Below are 23,790 nucleotides of genomic sequence, written 5' to 3'. Positions count from 1 at the left end.
CTGTCGCTTCCCTGTCTCTGGGTCTCTGGATGCACTCCCATCTACCCACAGCACTAAATCAGGATTCTCGAGGGGCTCATCCTGGAGGTTAACCCTAGGGGAACAGAGATGATTTGTTAATGTCACACAATCATGTGGCTCCCCGTCCTCCGGCGTAGGGAGGAGGGATGCTGGGTTCAGTGTTGTACACCGCTGAACCATTACATTAGGCATTTCCAGCAACGTGGTTTGATATTTTATCTATCGCTGTGCAGTGAGTTTTGATGTTTTGTGGTTGTTAAGAAGTGCATGTACAGCATGTGGAACCAGCAGGTTTAGTGGGGTGTACCCCATGATGTCTCCTGACACGGTCAAGGCCTTTTCAGCTGCTGCTACTGCCCTTAGGCACCGGATCCAGATTGCAGGAATAGTAAGCAACTGTCCTATTTCTGTCTCCATGCTTCTGCAGGAGAATTGACATCATACACCCATTTCATTCCTCAACTGTCTGGGTGAATGGCTTGTCTGGATTTGGTATACCTAAGGTGGGTGTCATTAGGAGGGACTGTTTTAACCTCATGAATGCTTCCTCTGCCTCTGGGGTCCATTCCACTTTGGTTTGAGATCTCCCTATTGGGACTATAGCTCTCAATGCTGCTTCCAAGTGTGCATAATTAGGAACAAAGGTGCGGCAGTATGAGCACGTTCCTAGGAATGAAAGCAGCTGGTGTTTGGTGATAGGGCTTGGAATGCGAGCGATGGATGATGAATGATCAGTGGCCAATGCCTTCCCTTCTCCAGAAATCATTTGAACCAAGAATTTTACTACTGGCTGTACAAATTGTAACTTCGACCTACTGGCTCAGTGACCAATCTCGGCCAAGTGCATGAGTAAGCACAAGGAATCTCTTTCACACTGTTCCTGGGTGGGTGTGGCCAGAAGTAAACCATCAACATACTGCAATAGCACACTGCCCTCCGATAACTGAAGTGGCGCTAGGCTGTCTCTGAGAGCATCATTATAAATAGTGGGAGATTCACAATACCCTTGACACAAGCATGTGAATGTAGAAGGTTTCCCTCAAATTGAAAGGCAAACCAATACTGGCTATCCTTATGCAATGGAACCCTGAAAAAGGCATTAGCTAGGTCCGCGACAGTGAACCATTTACTATCATCTGGTATAGATGAAAGGATTGTGTGTGGGTTTGGGACATTTGGAGCTCTTTGTCTAATTGCTGTATTGACTGCTTGGAGGTCCTGTACAAACCTCCATTCATTACGACCTGGTTTTTTAACAGGGAAATTGGTGTTTGTAGAGGCGAATCCAAGCATAGCACTATCACTCCTGCGTCCAGGAGGTCTTTGAACACTGGTTTAATGACTTCTATGGCTTCTGGTTTCAGGGCAAACTGATGTTGCTTGGGCCTCTAATCTGACTTAGGTGTGAATTTTTGTTGGTGCTACCCCTTTAATCAACCCTATATTATTCTTCCCTCATGCTCACAACACATTGGAAACCTTTTTTAGGAGGGGGGACTCAGGAAGAGGAATGAAAGCTTGTTCCTGCCATCCCCTGTGTTCTTCTACCACCTCTACATGTAAATTGCAAATTTTGTCTTCTTGCTCCCATGCAACTATTTACCTCCTTTACCTGCTCATTAATTTCCCATGTACCTTCCTGTTCTGCTCATACCCAAGGCCCCAAATTTTCCCATTCGAGGCCTCTCGGTTTTGTGATTGACACATGAGGATGTGAGAGTGCCACGGCAAAACGCTCCTTTTGGTGAGTAGGCGAGCCTTCAGCTAGTATCACTGAGGCTGCGCACTTCCCCATTCCCCAATACACATAATCGAGGCAAATTACCTCTCCTGGAAGCTCCTTGCCAAACCATTCCTTTTCATACTCATGATCAGGCCCTATGGACACATATGTGGTACAGTGCAGGTTTTCTAGTTTTATTACTTCTACCCCTTTTTGTTTACTTCATTTGAGGATATTTGACATCTGCACATAGTCAGTTCTTGTGTGTTCCTGCGCAATCCGCCACTGGTATGAGTACAGTGGTTCAATTTTTTCAGAGTACATCTGTTGCGCTGTTGCCTCAATTAACTTTATGCCCTCTGGTTTGGACTCAATTACGATGCATAGCTTGCGCATCAAATCTTATCCCAACAGTTTTCTGGACACACTGTGGACATTAAGTATGGTGTGAAATTTTGACCCTCTTCACTTTGGCAAAGGAGAGGGTGTGAGTAATTTTCTAGGGTAGTGTCTCCAGTGGCCCCTACCATAGTCAATGTTTTCCCAGATAATGGGACATCTAATTCCCTAGCCTGAATTACAGATTTAGCAGCTCCTGAATCCACCAGGAATGACATACGTATACCCTGCACTGTTAGGGATAGTTGCAGCAAGCAAGAGTAAGGAGGTGCGGTATACTTCAGATATGAAGGAGAAAGAATGTGGTGCATGTGTGCTGGGAGGGTGCGGTGTGCATGTGTGTGTGCTCTTATCTGTATCTGCGGTTGACCCGTCCCTGACTCTGCCCGTCACTCTGCTTCCTCCTCACAGCCCCTCTCCTTCCGTGTTTTACAGTCTCTTGCGAAGTTCCCTTTCTTTCCACACGTGTAGCATCGGTCATCTCTTTCACCGTCATCCTGCTCGTAGCCCCCTCTTCCTCGTGCTTGACCACGGCCTCTGCCTCTCTGTCCTGCAACAGCTTGATACATTGTGAGGGCTGCTTGATGTGCCTCATTCTCTTTCCTCGTTCATTTTTTCTCTGATACAGTTCTCAGCTGTTTTTCAGAGTGGATGGAGTATTGCTAATTAGTGTTCATGGGGGCCGTTTCCTACCTGACACATAGCTTGCATACCTCTTTTCTGATTTCATCTCGCAGACCGTTCCTGAAGCTATGCGGAGGTGGGCTTCTCATGCTGAGACCTCAGCCGGTCCCACTGCCATCCTGTCTGGTCTTTCTATTCCACAGTGGGTAGTGTGGACTTCTATGAGTCTGCCAAGGTATTCTGCCACATTCTCCTCTGGCACTTTTCTGCAGCCAGCCAGCTATAATGGCAGTGTTAATTCGTATTGAGAATGACATGGTTGCAAGGCCGTGGCTGACTATTGAGAGCAGCCGCATGCATGGCTGCAATGGCATCGTTGTAAGGGCCAGGTAGTCCTGGGTAGGCTGGGGGAGAGAATTCGGAATAGGCTTGCACCACTGTCTTGATTTGGCCTTGGCCTGAGTTGCCTCGGCTGTTGGCTTGGTCCCGATGCTGCTGCTCCTGTCACAGCCTCTTGTTCCTCTTCAGTCGGTGGTTGAACTGGCGTGGCAGCCACTGCAGGGAATGCTGCTACAAGGGGAGTGCGAGGCATTAGTGGGCAGGAGTCGGTATCGCGGTCAACCTTGGAAACCTGCACAGACTGAAGCATCTGAAACATGTGGTTAACATCCCCCTCCCTCTTTTTCCTCTCTCTCTCTCTCCTGCCTTCCCCATCCAATTCTCCCATGCTCTGTAATCAGTCTTTTCTTTTCCGCCTCCCTCAGATTATACTGTATACGTCATAGTTTATTTATTCCCATACAACCTCCTCATGGAAACCCGCATTTACTCCATATTGTTATTTGAGCCGTTACGTCTGGCCCATATTTATTCTCATGCCTGTTCATAACTGCGACTTCCATTTTTGAGGCTGACACCCTGAAGGTGCAGCTGTTTCAGCTTTTTACTTTTATTGTCACTGCATCAATAATAAAGTCAAAATCAAGAGATCAATAAAATGTGTTGTTAACCAGTTGGTGTTACAGAATAACATTATTCTCTCACTCTTTATTTTCTTTTTTCTCCACAATCAGAGGCATCAAACAATCAATTTCATACCAACATTGGAAAGTTTTTTACTACTTACTCTACATCAGTTGGCTTTGGTCATCTATACAACGCTGACACTGTCGTCCTCCATACTAAACCAAACTTTCCCGAGTGGCCCTGATCCGTGGCTCGTCGGAGTCGACTCTTTACCACTCGCGTCCGTCGACGGCAGGGGACTCTGGTGTCACTGTTTCCTTATAGTCCACCTTTTGGAGTCTACATTTTTTTTGCCGCAGTGTCGTCACACAGCACCTGGTCCCAGACCCTTGAGGTCCCGGACCTCCCTACAACAGCCGCCGGAGCCGCCTTACCCTCGGTTCACTCTACGGTCGATTGCAGCAGTCCGGATCCTGCCTCTGGAACTCCTTTCTCCCTTCAGATATGGGGTTTAGGATATGAGGATATTTATCTTTTTTCCTCATGGACATCTCCCTTTCAGTAGCAGGGTACGTAGCTGTGCAATCCTGCCGACTATGTCAAATTGTGGATGAAAAAATCAGTAGGACTCGAACCAGATGTGCAGATGAGTGAGCTTTATTGGTTCTGTCCCTTATGCATCAAGGGAAAGAAGCCTCAAACTTCTCTCTCACATAAGTTCATATACCCCCACCATTCCCCGTTGTTCTCTCATGAGCTAATCTCATGACTCCAGGTGCCAGGCCTCCCAACCATCCTTGAACATTCTTTCCTGCTTAAAGCAAGTTTGTTACTTCCTGCTTCTGCACCCCTGCCCAGCAACAGTTAAGCAATAACTGTTGTCATACTCCATCACTTCTCTATTTGCTTTTCTTGCAGACGGATCAAGATGAGGGCAAAGATCACATAAAGGTCACATATTCCTTAGTCTTCCTTTAAGCAAGCATTAAACATTTTCCCTCACAACATGTTCAACTATATATAAATATATACATTACTTAATGACAAGAATTACATGGAGGAGCAGGAGATACAGAGTCTATCTGTTGTCAAATAAACTGATTATTTTATGGCCTAGCCACAGCACCTTCCATGTCCCAGGCATACAGTAACGAGGTAGGTAGTTTCTGGTTAGATCCATTATCTTTTACACTGATGAGAATGTGAATGATGAAGGTAGCCACCTCCTGTTTTCAGACCAGTTCTGCACACAGCTCCGCTTGAAGTCCCTCAATGACGATGTGCACTAGCACTGCTTATTCCAGCACATGAAGGCATCCAGAGACCTGAACTCCATTCTGTGCTATGCTGCTGAACAAGTACCCTCTCTCAGATGAAGCAGGACTAGACCGCAAATGTAACCTCATTGAGGATGATTGAAAAAAGCCTTCAGTTCCTGGATGAAGTCGCACTGGCTAGAAGGAGAACGGCACCCCTTCACAGTGATCACGGACCACAAAATCCAGGAGGACCTCCAAACCACCAGAGGCTGAATTTCAGGTGAGCTCGATGGTCCATTTCGTCTTCCCTGTTTGTGTTCCAGGTGACCTACAGACCGGGATTGAAGGATGTGAAGGGGGACCAAGAGTCAGTCCTTCCTCCTGCCTGTTTCACTGGGGCTGTCAGCTGGGATGTTGATCAGCTGACCCTGACCCTCACTGCCCTCCACACTAGCTCTACACCTGTCTGTGAAGTTGCAGAGCAGTCATCATCTGGGTACACAGCTCCCTTGGCTTAGGACACCCAAGGTACACCCACATCTGACAGCACAATATTAGTGGCCAGCAATGCACAGGGATATTTTGTGCTGAATGTGCAGTGCAGCAAAATATCTTGCACACCAACATGTTGGTAAGCTGCACCCCCTTCCTAGACCACATCGCACGTGGTCTCACCTGGCATTTGGTTCTGTCACAGACCTCCTGGTCTCTCAGGGCAACACGGTGCTCCTCATTATCATCAATCCCTTGTCAAAGATGCTCCAGTTCGTTCCACTCCTGGCACTTCCCACTGCACTCAAGACAGGTAAGCAGCTCTTGCACCACATCTTTTGACATTTCAGGCTGACTGAAGACAGTGTTTCAGATCGGGGAGTTCCATTCACCTTCTGGATATGGCAGGGGTTCCTGGGGAAGCTCAATGTAATGGTGAGGTTGACTTCAGACTACCACCGTCAGGCCAAGGGGCTGTTAGAGAGAGCTAACCAGGAGCTATGAAAGTTCCAGTGCCTCCATTGCTAAGAGCACCTAGAAACCTGGGAGCACCTATCTCCCCTTGGCAGAGTATGTGCATAACACTCTCTGCCAAACACTTACAGAGCTCACCCCCTTCTAGTTTGTCCTGGGATTCCTAGATTATTCCTGGATTTGTAACCCCCCAACCTTGGATCAGCCTGCTGTTTAGACGTTGTGCCAGCAGAGTGAGCAGGTCCATACCCTATCCGCCATCGTATCAATGAGAATGTAAATGGTTAGCTTGCTGGTGGGCATCATATCTGACCTGATGCCTGTGGTTGTGGGACCCATTGAGGAGGTCAACACATCTTCCTGTTCACCATTGTTGCCATTGAAGCTTGAAAGATATAATGATAGCAGCATATGAGGTGAGTGCCCTGCTGGACTCACAACGACAGGGGATGCAGCCAGTACTTCATGGAGTGGGAAGGGAGGGATACAGAAGAGGGAAGCTGCATGACTGCATCTCAAATCCTGTCAGCCAAATCCATCCGAAGCAGATCTTTTTCGGCCAGGCGGGCCTCACTCTCAGAGACCAAGAAGACCTCTGTGTTACATTAGGCACCCAGCCAAATGTTTTGTTTTAGCTTTTTTCCCAGCTCACCTTTGTGTTTGTTTATTCATGGAGTATAAAAACACTCCAAATGTGCAATTGTGTCCTCCACCCTACATGAAACTGGCACAAGGCTATTTACAATAATAAATGTTTCATTTTAAAATTAATTCATATTTGCTAACTTGCCTTCTGCCCATATTCATACATGTTTTTGTGTGTGTGTTCATATAATATTCAATAATTTAGAAAATGACACATAACATATTCAAATAAAAAAGTTAATTTAGATTAAAAATAATATTTACAAATGCACAGGCCCTTCACCTTTAATCTGAAAACTTGGCCATGTTACTATCAAACTAGAAACATAAGGGTCATGGGTTACAAGTGCATATTCAATACAGTTTTACTTTTCTTTCTTAAGCTTTAAGCTTTACAATCTATTTATTCAGTCAGTCACCCAGTTTTGAGCACAGTGGCTCTCTAAGACAAATGTGGCAATTTATTGTTGAAGATCGAATGAACCAGCAGAAACACAACATATCTTAAATATCAGAAAGCAGATGAACAGGGAATAGTTTGATGGACCACACCCTGTTCCTGCACTGTCAGGATTTTTTGGGGTTAACTCTGTATGCACTTCTCAATAAAACACAATAAAACAGTCTCGGGTCCTAAGTCAGCTTGGTTTCCCTCACATGTTAAAAAAACACATGCTTTATACTAATACCAAAGAATACTGCTGAAGAATTAACAAGTATTTTTATAAAATGTGTTTCTGCAGCACTTTGAAATCTACTATATAAAAACTATACAGATTATAAAAAATTAATTTTTTAATTTTTTTATTGAGAAAATAACTGGCTTTGACTTTAAGATTATGTGTTTTGTGCTTCAGTTATAGTCCAGTTTTAAATATAAAGAAGTTTGAAAGTATTAGTTTAATTACCTGTATTGGACGTGTCCGTCCAATACCTGTCAGAGGTAGCAGAGGTGAAGTTAATCTTTGTTCCATCTGTCACTCCACAGAAGTACAATCCTTCATCTTCTTCAGTATCATTTAGAATAGTCAGAGAGATTCTGTCATCCTTCCACTTCATTATGAATCTGGAGTTGTTGAATGGAATTGACAGTATGCCGTCTTTATCTTTACGCACTTGTCCTACTTGGTGAATCTCCTGCTGCCATTTGTGCTTGAACCAAAAGCAATCAGTGTTTTCTTTAAATGTGCAGTAATGAGTGATATTCTTCCCAGGTTCAGTCTGGACTGCTCGTTTAAAAGGCTTTGTAGTTTGAGCAGGACCTATAAAATGAAACCGAGCCAGAATCAATAGGAAAACAATTTGGAGAAAATTGTATCCAAAATAAATAATACATATTGATTATTAATCCAATATCAGAATGAACTGTAACAAATGTAATTATAAATGCTGCTAAACATTTGTAACCGTACATGTCTTGTAGAGAAAAAATATAAGTATCCAGACTGGTATCATCATTGCAGAGTAAAGCTCAGACCTCAGAGGAGATGTTTTGAAAAGAAGCAACTGACAAAATAAATAAACTTCATGAGCTTTCCGGTGTCATGACTCAAAATCTCATTGGCTAGAAAATGTCACAAGTCTTTTTCTGTCCTGTTGTCTAACAACCATGTTTGCACAACTGCAGTGTCAGATCACATTAAAACATGTTGAGCCCAACATCCATCTAAGTTAAAATAATAGAGCACCACTTGAAGAAAGGGGTGATTTGACAATCTAGTTTACAGTATTCAAAATTATTCTAAATGTTTATTATTATTATTATTATTATTATTATTATTATTATATTCTGGTCTCTTTTTCTTTTTTTTTTAAGACAATAGAAGTGTAACTCCTCATGTGCTACTGTCCTTTTAAACCAAACCTGATTAAAAATTTTTTTTCTCATATTTAATTTTAGAGAAAGAAACAAAACAACAATAATTATACTCTGCAATTATGAACTGTAGAAGTCTATGTTAGGATTATGAACTGTTTAATTCTATGTTAGGATTATGAAATGTAGAAGTCAATTTACAGATTATGAACATATTTTATTACAACCCCAACTAGGCTGTGAGGACATAACAAGGAAAGAGAAATGTAAATGGCTAAAAGAATGTAAGTTGTAAAAAAATGAACAGCATCAAAACAAACAGAAGCCCAAATGGAAGTCTTCTTTTTGCTATATTTCACAGTGGATATTAATTACAAGCAGTCTTACTGGTGCAATGTGATCAGGAGTGATCCAGGCCAAAACAATAAACAAAACCGACACTAATGAAAGAAAAATACAATAAATAATCCTAACAAACACAAGAAAGACACAATAGACACAATTTCCTGACTTTCTGACACAGAAACAGGCAAAACCCATACCCAACAAAAATGGCAATTACTCTCTACCACCAGTATCTGACAGCAAAGAACCAAACAAACCAATATTTACACTCTTTATACAACATCTATATGTATATATACAACAGCTACCAAAGCAGTTGGGATGAAGCCAAAGTACATCTAAAATGGGGAAAACAAGGTCATACACAAACATCATACAATATTTTAACCACAAGCCGAACAAACCAACAAATACCAAACTAACAAAACCATTGCTATTCTCTCCTCTCTTCCTCCTTCTCTCTTGTGGGAGGGGCCATTAAATAGTAGGAGCAGTTGTCTTGAAAACCTGGTGAGGAATTGGGCGGGGTCTCAAATGGAGGGAAATCCTGGCACTGAACCTAAAACACATACACACACAAATACAGCTTTCTGTAACACTTCGCTTCTGGAATTTTATTTTATAATCTGTAAACTAGTTGCCGCTGTGAAAGAATTATCAGAAGTAGCTGAAAGGACTAATCAGTGGATGTGGATGAGGAGAGCACATGTTAGCTGGGGAAATAAATAAAGCTGGAATGGCTGAGGTGTTCAGTGTTTCAGGTACATGGAGGACTGGACAGGTGAGTGGGATGTTGTGTCATGTCATTGTTAACATTGTAGATCCAAATGAGCATGCATTAACAGTGCCAGTGGGGCTGGATATGGCCTTAGTCCAAAGAGAGACCAGTATGGACCTGCTATGTTGGGGAATGCTTGGTGGTGTAATACATACAATTATTATGGACCTGACGACACTGAGTATGCAGTAACTATGCCAGTGGAGAAGGGGAAGGTCACTGGAGAGGACAAAATGGGTTTTACAGGTTATGAAGTGATTGGCTGCATGGGGACATTGCAGTTAGTAATAATTTGGAGAGTAGTGTGGACTGTTCTTTTTTAATTTCATGTTGTCTTGTGTTTTGTTGTTGTTGTTGTTGTTGTTATTTGTTAGTACAAGGATAATACATGAGTTCCCAGATTGTAGATAATGTTGGTAACTGTTTTCTTAATTTAAGTGTTTCTTGCCTAAGCATTAGCATTATTTTAGTAAAAAAAAAATGCCACACTGCATATGCACATAGTAAGTGTATTATCAGTCTAAACTTGTATTTGTGGGTTTTTTTTTCCTATGACTATTTTCATAGTGACCACAAGGTCTAAAACTCACACCATTCTCTCAGAAAGCAGCTAAAGAGGAAAGTAAACGGAGGTTGGCACTGTACTTAAGACAAAGTGATCTGAGTATGTATGACAACCTCATAGAATAACCCTATTCCTGCACTGTTAGGCTCCGTTTGGGTTAACTCTGGATGTCCTGGCCAATGAAATACAGTGTCATGTATTAGAAATTGATGAATACACCAATCTCAGGAGATATATTGTCATTGGCTGGATGAAGTCTTCAGGTCTTGTTTATCTTATTTGGCCTTTATTGTAAAATTAGAAGTTCCCCTTTAGTTCCCCGTGTTTCATGATGCCGTACTACCTTAATGATCAAAAAATCTCTCCTAAGATGCTTAAGAAAAAAAACATAAAAATGTTAAAAGTGTATATTTTACAGATGAATGAAATGATAATTGTAAATGGAACCATTATAATACCAGTTATAACCTAAAAAAAATCATTTCAAAAGTAAACACAAACAAAATATTTAAGGTGTGTTAGCCTGCTGAATTCAAGAGTAAAAATAAATACATTTGGCAGGAGGAAAGTATGAGTGTGAGCACCACCCTGTTACTAGTGAGAGATCATTATCTGCACTTCTGTTTTCCATAGACTAGCAAAAATAACCAACAGGAAACTGTATTTGTGCTTTTTTCTGAAAGAGTGCAAACCTTTAGGTGAAGTGTGATTAAATCAGACACAAGTCTCAGGTCATGTAAGGTCATGTGTCACGGTGCCTCCCCTCCTGCAGTCTCCATATAACATCCTTTATACTTTTCTGTTGCTTCTGTTGCCTGTGCTATATGTTTAGGTTTTGTGCCACACCTCACACAGGTGGCAAGTGTTGAGTTTTATTCACCTGTGTGTTGTTATCTTGGTACGTTGTCCCTTTATAAGGCCTTCCTGTTAGAATGACTGACTGTCCGTCATTGATTTTGCTTTGGCTTTCATTATTTCATGTTTGTGCACATTGCTGTTCTTTTTTAGTTTCATTAAAGCCTTCAGTTGGAGATGATTGCTTCCGACTTTGTCGCACGATCTTCACATTGCAAAACATTCACACCATGCAAAACATTCAGTTCAGACTCCCAGAGCACATCAACTCAGACCGGTGGAGTACATTGTACATTTTGGGTCTGGCAGGAACTCTTGGACAAGTTCAACGTAACACTGGGCCTGACTCCATCTGAGTGTGTCCCAGGGTTCCTGCCGCTATGACCTTGGAACTCTCCAATGTCCTGGTTCAACCAGTCCTGGTTGTGATAGAGCCAGAAAGTGTGGGAGAAGATACACTGCCACCTGCAGAGGGCCATTGCAGCTTTCAAGAGGAAGGATGATCAGGGGGAGACCACCATCTGTCAGCTGGGTGTGTGTGGCTGTGGGTAATGTGGGTAGCCACCAAAGAGGGGAAGACTGGCTCGAGAGGGAACGTTCACTCATAAGACATCCCAGTGAGGCTCAACAAGGTCACCTAGTAGGTCAATGTAGTTGAGGTTCTTCTGCATTTTATGTGTCCTCCGTAAAGCCTGTCATAATGGGTTCTCTAGACAATTCTGACTTGCTGTCATCCATCCAACACCAAGTGACATCAATGGAGGACCCTCCTACATGGTTCACGCCCTCCTCAACTACAAATGTGCAGAGTAAGGATTCAGTATCTGCTGGACTGAGAGGGGTATGGTCCCAAAGAAGGTAGCTGAATACTGTTACGACCTCGTCTAGGTTCCAGGCCGTAACAGGAAGTGTGAGGATAATGGCAAATCAAATGTGTGGTGGAAATGAAGTAAGACAGAAATAGACCAAAGTAGTTCATTGATATACAGTGTATTGTACAACAGACAGTGTGATATACACAAGAGATAGTGTGACACTGGACTAGAACATCAGGAGTGAGCTAGGCCAAAATAACAAACAAATACACACTAGAAACAAACAACCACTTGCTAAACCTACAGAGACAAAAGAAAATACACACACAACTACACTTACTCCCTAGGTGGAAAATACGGAGCAAACCCACTCCCCAAACAAAATGGCAGTCACTTCCTACTTACCAGTGAAATCTACAAAAGGATCAAAGTGAAATATATACAAATATACAGTGGCAAAACTAACTATTAGAGCAAAGTCAACAACAAAGTCAATATGGGAAGCAAGGTCATACACCAACTCAAATATCAAATACTATTAACATACATTTCACACAAATATCACTGCCTTCCCCTCCATAGCGTCTTCCTCATTTTATTATTCCTCAGGGTGTGTGGAGTCTTGTCTCCTGATTTGCTGCAAACATGAACTCTGTAATGGAATCTGGAACTGGATCTGGAATTGAACACACACAGCCACACCAAAAGAACACAGGACGTAACAATACTGGTGAGTCAGATTCTGGATACCAAACTTACAGCTCCTCCCACTGTGCCCATCCATCCTGGCACTCTGGCCCCAGTGGGCACTTTTGGGTGGTGGTGTACTGGCAGGCCCTGGCTGGAATCCAACCATCAAAGAGCACACACGGCAATCAATGGGAGGAGCTGAAAGTTTCGTATCTTGGATCTGACTCAGCTGTATTTTTACGTCCTGTGTGTCCTATTACAAAAATATTATTAAAAATATTGTTTTGAAAAATGGTTTAATGGTTGTTTAGAAAAATAGTTCAAAGATATTCTGAATCTGTACAATCTGCCTTTTCAGTTTTGTCAATAGTAGGAATAAAGAGCCTATGAGATGTTAAATATAGAGGTTAGATTATAGGGGAAGACACACGTCAGCTGCCTAACTTTGATATGAAACATATGGATATCATGTTATAAGTAAAAACAGAGGAAATGCCCTGAGATGTCCGAGTGTTAAACATAATGCTAAACATAATTCAGAGGTTTATTTCCCACAAAGGTCATAGTTCAGTGCTTTGCACTGAAGGTTCCTAGTGTGTACAGAGACTTTGCAAAACCTCTTTCTCTGCTTTTGTTTCTGTTTCTCTTTTTACTCTTTGTAATTTGCATTCTGTGTGTGTGTGTGTGTGTGTGTGTGTGTGTGTGTGTGTGTGCATGTATGTGCATTCATTTTCAGTAATTTAGAAAATAACACAAAATATGTTGAAATAATATTTACAAATACACAGGCCCTCAAACTTTAATCTAATCTAAAACTTGGACATGTTATTTTCATACTATAAACATAAGGGTCAGGGGTTACATGTCCATATTCAATACAGTGTTATTCTTTCTTTTTTAGCCTCTTAAGCTTTACACCCTAATTATTCAGTTTACGTTGAATCACTTTTTGTCTCAGCAAATTGTTTGGGTAGTTGTAGATTTATAAAATGCAGTATCTGTAAAGCACATAGCTAGTAACAGGCTATTGATAATTGGTAGAGCAACTAAAGTAGGACAGAATAAAACAACCACAAATAAAATAAAATTTTGTAATATGAACCAGTATGATGAGAAAAGAAAACATACAGTTTTAAATAGAATGTAATAAAAATAGTTTATATCAGATTTAATATTTAATATCTCATGCACCTGTGCTGTGTTAGGTGTAATCGTCTTGAGTGTACATATGTCTCCTGTATTCTAATGCGTGTTGTTGGTGTTTGAGTTGTTTAAAGCGTTTGAGGTTATCATATATGTTGAATGTTTGTAAGAATAAATCTGTCATCGTGCCTCGTCCCTGCATCCTGCTTATCCTCAAAACGTAACAGTAGTATGAAGAGAAGATATAAAGATCAGAAAATCAACTATAACAACTAACTAAACACAACACAATGCGTAGAGATCAAAACATTGTGGATATTCTTTATCAGACACCCAGTTTTGAGCACAGTAGTTCTTTAAGACAAATGTGGCACTTTTTTGTTGAAGATGGAATGAACCAGTTGAAATACAACATACCTTAAATATCAGAAAGCAGATGAACAGAGAGTAAAGAATTAGAGATTACAGTTACACAGCACATTTTTTACAACACTGAATGCGCCAGTAAAGAGATAATTTATCCAGACTTCACTTAGTATTATAGAAGGGAAGAGAGCTAATCTAGATGATAGTCAGTAGGAGCTGAACGTTTCAGTTCAGAGTACATGCTGTCTTCAGGCTGTCCTCTCTTCACCTGCCCTCTTTTGGATTTCCTCTCACTGAAATGAATGGCAGCATAATTCAGGTCTTCAGGATCATGTCACTGTGGGAATGAACAACAATGTTTAGTGAACATTACTGTAGTTCTGATCCTTAGAATATGACTAAAAGTCTCAAACACAGAGACAGTGAGTTGCCTTCTCCTCCTCTACAGCAGTGCAGTGTTACATGTCTCATACATCTCCACCACAACAGCTTCATGCATGTGTGTCAATGATGCTGTAATTAGACTACAGCTATAAACTATATCAGCACCACAGATATGAAACAAGGGAAGCTGAGCAGAGCCAGAAACATTCTTAATAAAAAATGTCATAGATTTAAATGTATAAAAGGCATTAAATTGTTTTTTAAGATGTCCAGATTTTAATACTGTTTATGATTAGACTAATATTATAGTAGCTCGTCATTCTTCTCTTTACATAACCTGCTTTGTCTGAAACAAAGCAATTAAACATTATATATATATATATATATATATATATATATATATATATATATATATATATATATATATATATATATATATATATATATTTGTGAGGTAAAGCATATTTTTACTTTCAAATCTGGACTTTTTCATTATGGGGGGCAGGTCGTATTATGCTAATTAAAATCAGTAGCTAATGTAATATCTACTGTTGTCATGTCTATGACTGGCTAGTTACTAAGCATTATATTTACATATTTAATGGAACGAAAGCACAACTGCACAAGTTGTACCTGATTGGTAGTTTTCTCCATCATACTACCTTGTTGAGGTCTCACTATGGTTAGGGAAAGAATACAGAATGAAATGTAAGTGGATCTGTGAAAATTACCTCTATGCCAGGGTTGTTGCAAAATTCTTATTAATAATTTCAGTATTTCTTAAACATGATAATAATATGAAATTAGGAATTATAATAGGTTGAGCTCCCTTGCCTTTATGAACACTTACCATTGCCAGGTTTAGAATTTTTCATCTTACAAAAGATTATGGCTTGAGCAATGATAACAGCTACACACACTCCCAGCACTGCTTCAAGGCAGATCACTACAAGATGTACTGTAAAACATTTTTTATAAATATAAAATTGAATGTAAAATTAAACTGAAATTGAAATGTCAGCCTAACAATCACAGAATCCTATATTGATGTCAGATGCTAACCACAAAGCTATGCCATGAAGATATATTCATATGAAAAGTATAAAAGAACTATGTAAGGCTTGAGTTGACAATTCCTTGCGGAACTGCCTTGATTGCTGAATTTTGATGCACTGATGTATATTTCTCTTGATATGCTGATGAATATAAAATAAATACTGTACAATCAATTATTTTTCTTGGTGATATTGAAATGATTGTACTAAATTTTTGTGACTTGTGACTATCATATAGAACCTTGAAAGATGATGATTATTACATTTTTTGTTAATCATTTTATTTCAAGAAAAGAGACAAAGATACTTGCTTGACTGGTCTGTTTTTGAGGAATCCGACCTGCACTGCCCTGCAATGTCAGGCTCTGTTAAGTTGGGTTTTTGTCCTGGTCAATAAAACACAAACAGTGCCAGTGTCACGGAACGCTAGCCTCCCTCGAGTCACGTGGTTCGGCCCGCCATGTGCAGTGGGAGGACTGTCTTGGTTGTAACTACACCTGCACCTCGTTAGTCTGTATGTATATAAACCAGTGTTAAAGTGTGCAGGTTGTTGGTCATTCTTGGCGTAATGTGTGAGTATGACGTGCTAATATTCGATGTATTCTTGTGTATCGTGTTTGTTTAATGTTAACCCTTTCATGTTCATTGTTTGTGATAAGTGTGAGTGCCATTGTGTCCTATATGTAAATTAAATGTACGTCCAAGTCGCTGGAGTCTGTGCGTCCTGCCTCGCGCCCTGTGGCACTCGGGCTGACACACGTTACAGTCAGTTCTTAGTTCATCTTGGGTTCACTCACATGCTTGAACAAGTTCTCTACTAAAGAATTAGCAGGTACAAAATGTGTATCTAATATCACTTTGCAGTTTATAGTCTGAAACCGCTTTGCATTTATTCAAGATTTTAATTCTCTTCTTCATAAATCATCTCTGGCTTTGACATTCAAACAATAAGTGTTTATTGCTTTAGTTGTGAACCAGTGTTAAGAAATTTCAAAGAAAACATTTAATTAACTGTCACACTTACAAAGGTAGCAGAGAAAAAGTGAACCACTTTTGCATCTGTTATTTCACATAAATAAGTTTCTTCATTATGTGTCGTAGCATTTTGAATAGTCAAAACATTTTTGCTATTTATCCACTTCATTGTAAATCTGGAGTTGGTGAATGGAGATGAAAGTAAAGCCGTCTTATTTGTTTGCACTCTTCCAAATACATGAGTCTCGTGGTTCAGTTTTTGCTTGTATCAAATGCACCAAAGGTTGTCACTGGATTTCACTTCCAATGTGCAGTTAAGAGTGTTATTTTTTTCCGGGTACATTCATGACTGCTCGTTTCTCAGACTTTATAGTTTGAACAGGACCTATAAAATGAAACTGAGCCATATCAATATTAAAAATAAATGTGGACAAAAGATTATCCAAAGCAAATAATGTATATTGATTATTAATCCAATATCATAACATACAATAACAGATGTAATTATAATCACTGGTAGAGATTTGGAACCATACATGAGTTGTAGAGAAAAAAATATAAGTATCCAGACTGGTATCACCATTGCAGTGTAAAGCTCAGACCTCAGAGGAGAGAGCTTGAAAAGAAGCAACTGACAAAATAACAAAACTAACTGAAATAACTGTCTCATGACTCAAAATCTCACTGGCTGGTAAAAGTCACATGGTACTGTTCTGTCCTGTTGTATCACAACCATGTTTGGCAACCTGCAGTGTCTGAGCTCTCTAAAACATGTTGAGCCCAACATCCATGTAAGTTAAAGTAACAGAGCACCACTCAAAGAAAGTGGCAAACTATTACAGTCTTCAAAACTGCTCTAATAATTTTTCTTTTAACAATTATTTTTAGATATCATTTTTTGTACTGCTCAGATTGTATGTGTGCAGATACTTTTGCGCATTTCTTTATCCAATAGAAGAGTAACACAAAATATGCACCCCTCCTTCTGTGCTGCTGTCCTTTTAAACCAAACCTGATGGAACCTGATTGGATAATGCTTGATAATGCAGTGGTGCTTGATATTTTATGGAACAATACTGAAAAGTATATGACAACAGTCAGACTATCTTAAAAAGGTTCAATTTTGTTTTATATAGTGTGTTGGTTTGTGTCATGTTTAATTGTAAAGACACAAAACAGCAAGAGTAATTTTCTGGGATTATGAAGTGCAGAAGTCTATGGAATGTCAATTTTGTTGGTCCTGTTTGTAACATCTCACCACCACATCTTTGCTTATGGAATTTAGCTTCAGAATTTGTAAACTAAATGCAGCTGTGAAGGAATTAATGGAAGTAGCTGACAGGCGAGACAGGCTAGACAGGAAAATGCATAATGCAAATGAAACCAGTGTCATTGAGCATGCATTAATGTTGCTAGTGAGGCTGGACATGGCCTTAGTCACTGGGGAGACCAGTATGGAACTGCTGTGTTGGCGAATACTTGGTGTTGTAGTTCATAACATCCATATGGAACTGTCAGTGAACTGTCAGCACTGAGTACACATTAACAGTGTCAGTGGGGCTGGATATGACTTTAGTCTCTGGGGAGACCAGTGATGGATATTATAGGTTATGAAGTGATTGGCTGCATGGGGGCAGTACAGTGTGTAAATGTATGTAGAGTAACTCTGTGTTTGCTGGAGGTTTAGAGTGTAAAGCCCACATGGAACTGGTGGCACCGAGCACACATTAATGGTGTCAGTGGGGCTGGGTGTGGCTGAAGAAAATAACTTACATCTGTCGTGGACTTATAACCTAAGGTACAAGGATGAAGCTATCAGTGAAAAATGAAAAGTTCTATTTTAAAAACTGGATGACTCACTAGGACACAACTAATAAAAAACCCATTTTATGTTATGCCTCAAAAGTTAAAATCTCATTGGCCATCAAAACTCACAAGATCCTGTTCTGTCTTTTTTTCCCCCTTATAGTCAGTTTGGTCACCAGAGTTCATTTGGGCTACATTAACCTCCAACCCTTGAGAAGCCTTACCTTTTCCTCAAAGAGTTTGTACAAATTGATGTAAACAGTGAGTTAAGTCTGTGGCACTGCAGTGTAGATCACAGTTAAGTAGGGGCTGCTGATGGATAACCTCAGTTGCTTTGGCTCCTCCCACATCCTGACTACCTCCCCTTCTGTGTCTCCTCCCCCCGAGGCAAAGAGGACCTCTAGCCTGCGTAACTTTTCCGAGGTCTTTCCTGCTCTAGATGGGTTTCCAACAAACTTACATTCAGTGAACTCAGACTATGACTTCTAGAAACCTGGAATAGAATTTCAGGAATTCAGGAATTTTAGAGATGCAGACAGGACCAACAAAAGAGACCTTCCATAGACTCTCACATTTCATAATCCTAACATAGACTTCCACAGCAATATTTCAGAATATAATTATTGCTGTTGTGTCTCTTATTCTAATATTAAATATGACACAACAAACAATAAAACCTTTTTAAGTTACTCTGACTGCTGTTATACCCTTTTCAAAACTGTTCTATAAAATCTTGAGTGTCTCACTGCTATAACATTAATCTTGCTCCTTCAGGCGTGGTTTGACAGTAGCACAAAATGAGGGGCACAAGTTTGAGCAAATTTCAATTGGCTAAAAATCAAATGCCAAAAGTATCTGCACTCTAAAATCTGAGCTGTATAAAAAAGGGGAAAATAACATTATTATTATTATTATTATTATTATTATTATTATTATTATTATTATTATTATTGATCATAATAATAATAATAATAATAATAATAATAATAATTACAGCAATTTTGTTTTTTGGGCTCCAACATGTTTTAAAAAGATCAGGCACTGCAGTTAGCCAGTGAAAGTTGTGAGACAACAGGACAGAACAGGACCATGTGACTTTTGCCAGCCAATAAGATTTTGACTCATAAGATCTGAAAGTTCATGAAGTTTGCTTAGTTTGTCAGTTGCTTCTTTTCACACTGTCTCCTCTGAGGCCGGAACTTTACTCTGAAATGATGGTACCTGTCTGGATACTTATATTTTTGAGCTACAAGACATGTATGATTGCAAATCTTTACTAAAGTTCATAATTACATGTGTTACTCTAGTTTGTTGTTGGATTAATAAGCAATATACATTGGATTCAGTTTTTTTTTCCTTATTGGTCTGAATCTGTTTAATTTTATAGGTCCTGTTCAAACTACAGAGATTGTTAATCAAGCAGTCCTGAATGAAGCCCGAATAAGTATCACTCTTAACTGCACATTTAAAGCACCATCCAATAAGGATGATGACATAGCTTGCATTTGGTACAAGCAAACACTGAAGAAGGAGCCTCAGCAAGTAGGAACAGCGAAAATAAAGAAGGTGGGCATGATTTCATCCCCATTCAACAACTCCAGATTCATAATGAAGTGGAGTAATGACACCACAAACTCTCTGACTATTCTAAATCTTACTGAAGAAGATGAAGGAACGTACTTCTGTGGAGTGGCAGAAAAATCAGAGGTTCACTTTTCCTCTGTTACATTTGTTGCTGTGACTGGTAATTACATGATTTCTTTTAAACTTTTTATTATTTAAATCTAGATTATAACTAAAGCACAAAACACTTGTAATCTGAATGTCAAAGCCACAGTTATTTTATGATGTAGAATGTAGAAAAATCTTTCTTTATACTGTACTATAAATACAGTATAAATTAAGTCTGTGGACTGCAAAGTGCTATAAGATAAAGGTTTTATAAAAGAACCTGCTAATTCTACAGTAGTACACTTGTTGTTCCAGCATGTGAGTGAAACCAAAATGAACTAAGAGTTGACACTGTTTTATTGACCAGGACATCAAGAGTTAAACCAAACAAAGACTGATAATAGAAGAAGAGGGTTGGATACCCCCAAAACAGACAATTCAAGCAAGTATATTTGTCATTTTGCTATAAATTAAACTATTATCAATAATATATACCCTTCAACGTTCTATATGATGGGCACACATATTTTATGAAGGAATTAGCTTATCCAGAAAAATCTAGTTTAACCATGTAAAGGACACTAAGATAAACTAAGAGTGTAGAGTGTTGGTTATAAACTTTGTTATATATGTGTAATATTTAGCAGAATATTAAGAGTTATACACAGTGTATCAAAGTTCAGCATTAGAGTTAGATCCCTCAGCAACAGTTAACTTGATCCTTGTACATGTGCTGTTCTGAGGGTATCTCACTCACATCCTGATCCCATTTCCTCTCCCCAGTCACACAACCTATGGTAGATTATTTTGTCTGTAGTTTTTCCTTTAAAATTGAATCTACTTTTGTACAACACTATCTTCATTATGCATGTCTGTTACATGCTGTAGATATTCCCTACCACCATGGTGTGCTGGTCATTAGCATGGGTCTGGCACTGGCTGTATCTGTAGTCTGGAATCTCACAGTTTGCTCCAGCAGCTGGACAAGGAAGAGCTGCAAATGTGAGTTAATTCAGTTCAACAAAACTATCAGTGATATATTATCACTTGGTGGAATATCTGACATCTGTTTCCTTTTTCATGAATTTCAAGGCAAACCATTTCAGTCAGACAACATCAAAGAGGGAGCGAGACCACAAGGCCAGGTATGTTACTATATGCTTGTTAAACTGTACCTGGATTAGTTTTAATTGAACCAGATTCACCCAGCTGAGTTGCACTTTTTTCTTTGTTACCTACGGGGCTGCAACACAACTTGTCTGTGTGAAAAGGATCCCGGTACTAAAGAGTTCTGTTATTACAGGTCTATGAGGACAAGATGCAGAAAACAGGGCATCAAGAAAATCAGTACACCCATGTGAGATTCTGGCCTGTTTGAGTACAGGCCAGTTTAGTGTTCAGTTCAGTACATAAAATAAAATATACTATACTGTGTGGAAGTGTAGTCCAAAGTGTGTGTATAATATTACTTTTATTTATCTTGCCAATACAGTGTGTTTCTCCAGAGTTAATTTTCCCCCTGTGCTGTAGGACCATAGGACCAGTTTATTGTACACCACACATGCTGGCATGGTTATAAAATTAAATATGTGTCAAAAAATAAGTTTTATTCATTTTTCATAAGCTTATTCTTGATGATACACTGGTATGTTTTGCACAAAATCTTTTACAAGCAATCTAAAACCAACTAAAATTCCAAAAAAAACATGCAAAGTCACAAATAAAAATACATTTAATGAAAAATGTCATGTATCATAAGAAATCAAACCTATAATACTATAGTAACAAATAAAGGCTTGTTCAGTTTCTCAGTTCACACTCACAAGTTATAAATCAAAATCAATTCCTGTAATTAATCCTTCAAAATAAGTCCCTGGCCCTTTTTTCTGAGAAAAAAACAAAACAAAAAAACCCCACTATCTGTGTCTACATAACTCAGTTCACCAACAAACACAGACAAATGTAAATACAACATCTTGTGTTTACACGTGCATTTATATGTAGATAATCCCTATCTCTATTGTCATGCATGCCCAACTGTACTTTGGTGGTACAACTCAAGTGCTTTGCTATTCTGGTAGGCTGCAAGTCAACTGGATGTGTGATACTGACAACAGGAATTGTAGTGTTAGGCTTTTTTAAACCCAAAACATTTACAAACCCAAAAACACACTTAGACCAACATCAGTAAAATGGATATATATGTCTAAAAATCTTGAAGTAAAAGTTAAATTGATCAAATTTGTTTGCATTTTATTTGGAGTAATCTATTTTTTCTATAAAGACCGCAAAGCTGGGAGTGTGTACATCACTGTGAGTTTTGGTTCCTCTAAAGACCCTGCCTTTAATACATTGTCACTGCCAAGAATCACAGAATCATCAATCACACCGCTAACTCTTTCATATATGAGGTATCAAGGCATATGTAACTTTTTCTAGTAGCACTGAGACTAAAATGTTATATTGTGCTTTACGGGATGCACACTATTCACAACCTCTGGGCAAATAAGAATAAACTATTAAAGAAAAACAATGCTGAACTACATCATAAATATGTGTATATTAATCATTAAATGTGAGCACCACTTCTAAATGTCATTGGGGCCTGATTTCCTGTTGGTTATTCTTGCTACTCTATAGGAAATAGAAGTGCAGATAATGATCTCTCTGTGAAACAGGGTGGTGGAGGGGTGCTGGTTGGACTATATTTGACCAGAAAGGCTCATCTCAAACCGTTGAGTTCTATCACCTTATTCACCCTCAAATAGTGCTGCCTGAAAACTTAAATAAACCTTCCAAACATATAATAAGTATAATAATAAATCACTTTTATTTGCCAGTATGTGTTTTAGCCACTGGATTATTTAGTCTGTCACTTTTGAAAACTGCTTCATGTATCACACAGGAACACAAGGTTCATTAATATTAATTACATACATTACACAGTGGAAAACTATTCAAAACAATAAAAATAGAAAGTAGAAAATACCAAAGTGTACACTTGTCTGTGTAATGTAGATATTACATTAAAGGGCACTCATACTCTCCTCCTGCCAAATGTGTTTTTAACCTTTGAGTGTAACAAGCTAAAACAACTTAGATCTTGTATCATTGATTCTTTTTTTAAACTTTTGCTTCAGGTTATAACTGGTAATTGTTTGATCAAGTTACAATGATATTTTTATTCCTTTATAAAATATGTACAGATTTTACAGTTTAAAAATGTTTCAGATTATTCTGTTTCATGAAGTGTCTTGGGAGTTGTTTTTTGATCACTAACTCAGGAAGTCATCATGAACAGAGGGCACGATAGTAGAATATCTGGTTGTACAATCAAGGCCAAATAATATAGACAAGACCTCAAAAGGTGCCCCAGCCAATGAGAATTTATCTCTAGATTAGTAAAGATTGATGCATTCATCAATTTCTCAGATCTGACACTGAATTATAATGGCCAGGGCATCCAGAGTTAAATCAAACAGAGCCTGAAAGTGCAGGAATAGGGTTAAATGTTAAAAATAACTGTTTCGTATTATTACTGTTTTTAAAACAAATATTTTGAATTATTAATTTTTCACCCTCCCAACAATCAGATTGCAATTTCTTATGATGTGATGGTCTTAAAGAGTCTGAGTGTTTGCTTGTGTGTGTGTGTGTGTGTGTGTGTGTGTGTGTCATAACACCTGATCCCATACCAAACTACACCACCCAGGAACCCATTCTTCTGTCTGACAACAACTCCACCAATCAGAGACTCTTGATCAGAATCACCGGAGTATTGAACTCACCTGTACCTTGATACTTTCAGTGTATATAAGAATGTTTAGGACTACCACTCACTGCGTAGTATTGCCAATAGTCTCTAGAAGCATACCGAGTGTTTTTTTGCGTTGGCTTTTTGTGCATTGTACCTTTTCAAAGTA

The sequence above is a fragment of the Electrophorus electricus genome, chromosome 12, assembly GCF_013358815.1.
Source record: "Electrophorus electricus isolate fEleEle1 chromosome 12, fEleEle1.pri, whole genome shotgun sequence".
In the NCBI taxonomy this organism is placed as follows: Eukaryota; Metazoa; Chordata; class Actinopteri; order Gymnotiformes; family Gymnotidae; genus Electrophorus; species Electrophorus electricus.
This window is presented reverse-complemented; position numbering follows the sequence as displayed.